Source organism: Vicugna pacos, chromosome 2 (genome assembly GCF_048564905.1).
Source record: "Vicugna pacos chromosome 2, VicPac4, whole genome shotgun sequence".
Taxonomy (NCBI): Eukaryota; Metazoa; Chordata; class Mammalia; order Artiodactyla; family Camelidae; genus Vicugna; species Vicugna pacos.
The window spans coordinates 103,390,913-103,398,112 of NC_132988.1; the positions used below are offsets into that span (position 1 = coordinate 103,390,913).

A 7,200-nucleotide genomic window follows, 5' to 3' on the forward strand; every position below is an offset into this window, starting at 1 on the left:
CCACCTGAGGGTCCCTGTCCCCAGAAGCCCTTCTCCTTAGACCTCAGGCTCTTGTTGCTGCAGACGTGGCAGGGCGGGCAGTGCCTCACCTGCGCAGAGCTGAATGCCTGAGGCTACCTTCCAGCCCACTTTGCTTCATAAACAAACTATTAGTCAACCACTGAACAAGCATTTCTGAGCCTTCCATTTTTATTATCCCCTTGACAAAGGAAGGTTCCACAGTCCAGTCTTGGGGTGAATTGCTATAAGAGATGATGGGGAAGAAATGAGGAGAAATTCCTTCACTTCCCAAGTAAATACAGTTCTGGAAGCTGCTGTTCTGCACAAGGAGTTAGAGCAGAAGCATTCTTTTAAAACAAGGCAGAAAATTTTAAATTTTATCCCAGAGTTCGTGGTCTGGTGACCCAGTGTGGTGTAACGAACTGCTTCACAATGGAGTGGCTTAACATTGTGACTGTTCCATTTGTTCATGACTCAGAGAGTCAGCAGTTGGTGCTGGGCTCGATGGGGTGGTTCTTCTGCCTGATCTCTTGTGGAGTCACTGAGGCAGCCTCGGTCATCTGGCAGCATAACCGGGTTCAGGCTGCTATTACAAAAATATCATAAGCTTTGTGGCTTAAACATCAGAAATGTATTCCTTACTGTTCTGAAGCATGGGAAGTCCAAGATTAAAGTGCCAGCCAATTCAGTTCCTGGTGTGGACTCTCTTCCTGGTTTGCAGGGGATGTCACCTCCCTGTGTCCTCTCATGACAGACAGAGACCATCTCTCTCGTGTCTTTTCTTACAGGGACACTAATTTCATTTATGAGGGCTCCACCTTCATGACCTCATTGCCTTCCAAAGTTTCCCCCTCCAAATGCTATCACATTGGGGATGAAGCCTTCAACATGTGAATTTGGGAGGACACAAACATTCACTCTGCAGCACCGTGACTAGATGGTTCAAGATGGCCTCATTACACATCTGGCAGTTGATACTAGCTGTGGCTGTACCATTGGAGTTCTCATCTTCAAGATGGCTAGCTGGGGCTTCCTTTACCTGGTGGCCATGTGTTCTAAGAAGGTAAGAGCAGAAGCTGCAAGGCTGTTTAAGGCATAAGCTCAGAATTCACCAAAATATCACTTCTATTGTATTCCTTTGGTCAAAGCAAGTTACAAAGCCTTCCTATGTTCAAGGCAAGGAGGAATAGACCCCACCACTCGACAGCAGGTGGTTCAAAGTGACATTGCAAAGGGATGTGCATGCACTGATATGAGGATTTATTGCAGCCAACTTTGCAAACAATCTACCATGTTCACTAAGCAAATTAAACTAGTGAATATAAAGGGCAAGTTCTGTCTGGATACATCAGTGGAGGTGACAGCTTGATACCGATCAGAGCCAGAGATCAGAGGGGCATCTCGGACGTGGGAGGGCATTGCTGTCTATTACGCCATTTGATTGAGAACCTGGCGGGGAAGGTTTTTGGACTTTGTCTGATTCAAAGTCTAGTCTATAAATTTTTCTTGTGAAATTAGATATTTGCTTCATCTCTGTTACAGCACAGCCAGAGGCATCTTGCTGGACCAGCTAACGTATATATTCTTAGATTTTCCTTGGCAGAAATTAATTTTTTTCTTAAGAATTATTTTTCTTTTCCAAGGCTAACTCTTTGGGTTAATATCAGGGATCCACAATTCATAAATTTGTTCCTTGTGGTTCATTGTTTCAAAATGAGACTTTTAATAGATTCCAAAGACTTAATAAGAGTGCCGCCTAGTCACATAATGAAGTTACTGTGCACGTGGCTGACAGGTAGTAATTTATTATTATCCTTGCCCCTGATAAGAGTCGTGCCATGCACAGCAGGTGCATAATAAATATTAGCTATAACAACATAAGCAATGGAAGAAAGTTTGTCCCTTTGTAACCCAACCAACCATTCCTAATGCATTCTTCTATTACCATGGTGTCTCTTTTCTGTTAATTTTATCAGTTATACGTGGAGGGGAACCAGAGCCGTGTGTCATTATTACTGTTAGTTTAAATGTCCTAATTTATCCTGTCACCGTGTTTCACTTAGCATAGCAAGTCACAATATTGTCTGTCCCTGCAGTGACAGACTGTAGTAAGTTGATCTTGCTAACAAGAGATAATTACTAGCTTCCATGGGAATGTTACTGTATATGCATCACTAAGCATTCCAGGAGGATTAATATTTCTGTGAATTTTGGACAAGACGAGGTAGCAGCACAGAGAGATAGGGCTGTTTTTAATGTTTGTCCTTGGTCCATTTGCATCTCCATCACTGGTAATTTGTTAACGCTGCTTGTGTTTTGTCTGAGGTCACGTCGAGAATTAATGCAATTCTACTGACTAATACACCCAATTCCAAAGAGGATGAGGCAAGTCAGAACCTTGGACGATTCTGGTAATCACAAGGTTTGCATTCAAGACTAACTTCTTCGCAGGGTGATACTTTTCTGAAAAGTCAGCAGTGAAATGGCAGTTTAAAATCACGGTTCATTGATGTTCAAGGGTTTCTTCCTCAGATGAACAGAGCTATTCTGGCACTCAGAATTGCACAATTTTTTTTTTGCTTATTTGTTTGTTTTTGTTGTTGTGGGGAGCAGACAGAGGGAAGGCAAAGGGATTTAAAATTCAGCAGAGGATCCCCGAGAGTCAGAAGTTGGTGGGGCTGGGATATCTTTGATTGCCAAGCTGATGGTCCAAAAGAAATGGAAACCTTCTGAAATATCTGGGACTATTCACACCTTGATTATCCTAGACACACTAACCAGACTGCTTATATGTGTTTATATTGAAGGCATTTAATTATTTCAATGTTTCCAGTATATTCGTCTATTTAGGGAAACTTCAGTTAAATCACAAATAGGTAAATGATGACATATAACCTTGAAGTTGGAATTTGGCTGTCATCCTTAAACCTTTATGAAATACCTAGTTCAATCATCCATTTCATCAATCAACAACTAATCATTGAAAGTCTCATGTGGGCCAGATGCGTGGTGGTGGGCTTTGGAAATACCAGAGGGGTTTGCAGCCTAGACGGCGAGAAAGATAAGCCAGCGGTTACAATATGCCGGGATTTACAGTAGGTGTCAGCGCAGCGGGCTGTGCGCACGCACACAGATGTCTCAGGCCCAGTGGAGTTGGTGGCGGGGTGGTCTGGGGCAGCCCCTCTGGGGGAAGTGGCCTCTCAGGTGAGGCGGAAGGTGTGATGAGAGGTGAGGCAGGAGGGGTAAACAGCCCAGGTCTGTGGGATTTAGGCCCATGTGATGGAGTTTGGCCCATGGGAGGCATGGAAGTTTTTAAGAAAGGAAGTGGCATGATCAGGCTGAGGTTCTAAAGATGATTCTGCTTGCAGGGGGGAGGGTGGTGTAGAGAGGCGTCCTGGGTTGGGTTGCCAAGACACTGAGCCTGAGACTGGCTTTTCGGGCAAGCAGTTCCTTGAGGGTGCTCTCCTTGGTGAAACCTGGAAAGGCGTGAGGGAAGCACAGAAGGGCCGGCGGAGGTGTGCTCTAGCCTCAGCCTGACCCCCACAGGGAGCTCTTGCGCCTAGTTTTCAGGCCATCCTGGTTGTGAGCTGTCCCCAGAAGGGAAGCGAAACCTCCCAAACATTTCCAGATGGAAATGCCCGTGCTTTTCTCCCAGGGCAAGTCTCAGGAGAAGCCAGCAGCTGTGAGCTATCCGCAGCCCCCAGTCAGGGGAACGTGGGTTGGGTACCGAGAGCATCTCCTTCCAGAGGGAAGGAGGAGCCATGGAGGGGGTTTTGACCCCTCCCATGGGGCCAGACTGAGGCTTGTGGTTGCTGGAAGGGCAGGGACAGATCGACTCTTCTAATGGAAAATGCATTAGACTTTCTAGAGAGGGCTGCTAAGCAAGGGTTGAGAACCATGGGACATTACCGACCATGTGTCTGAGGGCAAAACCAAAGAGGTGCATTCATCAGCCAGGAAACAAAGAGGCCCACGATTCAGAATTAATCAGAGATAAAGAGGGTGGGATGTGAGCAGCACTGCGGTATGTGTCAGGCAAGGCAGGGATGGGGCTATGCCAACATTCCAAAACTAAATAATTCTCTCCTGTTTCTATCCTAGGCACACAAGATAATTTGCAAACATTTGCAGGCAAGCATTCACCAGGCTGAAATGCAGACAAAGCTCCTACTGACTTCACAGGGAGCTCCCGAGGGACAGGCAGCAAGGTGAGGCCTCGGTTCTGGGTAATTAAGACTTAACAGCACCCTTGTTAGTGAAGAAATCCCTGCGCACATCATTGACATGCAGCGGACTCCGCAGCCCTATGGCCCCTCGGCGGCTGGTGGCCATCTGAAGCCCACTGGAGCCATCATTAATTTTGCTATCCTTCGCTTTCTGATATCAAAGGATGACATCATTTTGATTAAGAGGAACAGTCACGTTACAGACAATCAGTGGAGTCAGCCTGCTCCGGTCAGTGTCCTTAGAGCTGCTTACTGACACTGGGGCTGCTGCTCCCCCAGGGATTAGGGGTTTGCCGAGAGAGAGACTGAAGTCCACTGTCACCTTCGGAATAGGCTAAATTCTTCCCAGACCCCACCTGCACTCCTTCCTTAATCACTGTCCCTTTTTACTTCCCTTCCTATCTCCTTGTCTGAGACACAAATGTGCTCATTGGTGGTCAAGCCTGGACAGGAGGAAATGTCCCCAGAACACTTTGGATCCCTCCTCTGGATCAGGGTGGAGGAGGGACGGATAACTAAATGAGCAGGTGTCTCTGGATCTCCATCACGTGCAAGGTTCTGTGCTGGCAGCTAGGAAGGATACAGAGAATTCCACAATGCATTCCTGACTCTCGAAGAGCCTGGGATATTGCAGAACAAGTTCATCTCTACCACCCAGCACAGCTTTAGAGGCAGACAGCCCGGGTTTTAATCCTGGCTCTGCCACACTGGCTGTATGGCGTTGGGCAAGTTATACAACCTTGAAAGCCTATGTTTTCTCATCTGTAAAATGGGGATAATGAGAGTACCTACCTCGTAGGGTCCTAGTGACTAATAAACATATTAACAAAAGGGCTTATATTATGGTCATTAGTCAATAAATGTGAGCAAAGCAACAAGCATTTGTGGAGTAGTCACTGTGCCAAGTGCTTCATATGCTCTGTCTCACCCAGTCTACAAACATGTGAGGTGAGTACCATCAGTATCCCCATTTCACCCACACGGAAGTGGAGGCTCAGAGAAGTTAAGTAACTTGTACAAAGCCACAAAGCTAGGAAGTGACGCAGCTGAGATTTGTACCCAGAGCCAAGGGTCCCTTTAAGAAAATCCATGGGGCCCAAAATGCTCTAGGTGTGTAGGGAACAAAGAGCTCCCTGAGAACTGGGGCAGTCAAGGAAGGTTTCTGCTGCGTCTCCCATTTGCAAGGAGGCGGTTCATTTGTTTATTCAGCCAATATTTGTCGAACACACAATGTGATTGGGGACCTCGTGAGTAATGCACGGTTTCTATTCACAGTTTAAAGAGGAGGAAGTAAGCCATCAAATGCCACAGTGGCAGGGAGGCAGCTCTGCAAGGGGTCACTCTGAGCAGGACCTTGAGTGGGGAGTGGACAGATCCTTCAGGGATGGGGAGATATGGAAGAAGGGAGAGAAACAGGAAAGGATTCCTTTTTTTTTTTGTTCTATTTTATTTTTATTTTAGTTTTTTTTTACATTTTTTATTGATTCATAATCATTTTACAGTGTTGTGTCAAATTCCAGTGTTCAGCACAATTCTTGAGTCATTCATGGACATATACACACTCATTGTCACATTTTTTTCTCTGTGATTTATCATAACATTTTGTGTATATTTCCCTGTGCTATACAGTGTAATCTTGTTTATCTATTCTACAATTTTGAAATCCCAGGAGGAAAGGATTCCTGAGGAGGTGAAGGCTTATGGCACAGCATGAGCAGACTCAAACAGCTCGAGGAAACCCCAAGTATTTACATGGCTGAAGCCAAGGGTGAACGTGGATAGGATGATGAGAAATAATTACAATAACCAGCATCCTCTGAATACTCATGGTGTGCCAAGTACTCTGCACTATCTCTTATTCTTTCCGTGAAGTAGGCAAACCGTGGGCCAAATCCCATCCGCCACCTGTTCTTGTTTTTAAGCCCACAAGAGAAGAATGAATTTTACAGATGAACATTTGTGAAAGATTCTGATGATCGGAAACACTAACTTTGAACCTAATTAAGCAAAATGCTGTCTTCCTCAAAATAGAATTCCATTGTTCTCATTAATGGGTCTGTATTATTAAAAAAAAAAGTCCTCAATTATTACTACATTTTGAGCTTTGTCAATAAAATGTTGTGGAAATTTATTCTTTCTCTAGTTATATTTTAAATACCTATGTAGGGGGGAGGGTATAGCTCAGTGGTAGAGTGCATGCCTATCACGCACGAGGTCCTGGGTTCAATCCCCAGTACCTCCTCTAAAAATAAATAAATAAGTACACCTAATTACCTCCCTCCCCCACCCCCCCCCAAAATACCTATGTAATAGCCTTAATTTTGCATCTTGCCCTACAACACCAGAAATACTACCTGGCCCTTTATGGGGAAAGCCTGTCAACCCCTGTTCTTTCCAAATGCCCAAGAAGCATCATTCTGATTCAAGGATATGTGTATGTTTATGCATGACTGGGACATTGTGCTGTATACCAGAAATTGACACATTGTAACTGACTCTACTTCAATTAAAAAAATTTTTTAATCGATTTAAGGATAAGGGGACCGAGGCACAGAAGAATTGGCTGACATGGCTCAGGCTGCAGAGCTAAGGCGGGGTAGAGATAGGATTTGAACCCAGGTAGTCTTGTCCTGGGCCCACGCTCTGAATGGCACTTCCGCCCAGCGTTTGCTGAAGTCCAGGGAATTAACTAAGGGCCGGAACTGGAGCAAGGGGAGAGGAATGGAGGGGATAAAACAGTCCCGGTGTGAGAACAAGCAGGAACGGGCAGCTCCTCTGGCCGACCTGATGTGTGTGGACTTGGGCTTAGGGCTGGAACACAATGCCTTGTTTCCCAGAAAAGAATTCCTGGCCAGGAACATAGCATTTCTTGCTTAGATGACTGGGCATATTCCCAGCGCTGCAGGAAATGCTGGAGAATGAGCAAGTCTGGTGGGCTGAAGGTGGGACAGATGAATGGAGCTGGCGATGGCTG

General features: G+C 45.5%; 1 long non-coding RNA gene and 1 other non-coding gene across 2 annotated transcripts; both read left to right on the forward strand.

The window, feature by feature from the left end:
- The first annotated feature begins 904 nt into the window (after positions 1 to 904).
- Positions 905 to 6,159, forward strand: LOC140700537 (uncharacterized). Its single transcript, XR_012078952.1, has 3 exons — positions 905 to 1,063; positions 4,102 to 4,208; positions 5,896 to 6,159. It is a non-coding gene; the product is annotated as an uncharacterized lncRNA (long non-coding RNA).
- Positions 6,160 to 6,395: 236 nt separating this feature from the next.
- Positions 6,396 to 6,468, forward strand: TRNAD-AUC (transfer RNA aspartic acid (anticodon AUC)). Its single transcript has one exon. It is a non-coding gene; the product is annotated as a tRNA-Asp (tRNA).
- Positions 6,469 to 7,200: the final 732 nt, after the last annotated feature.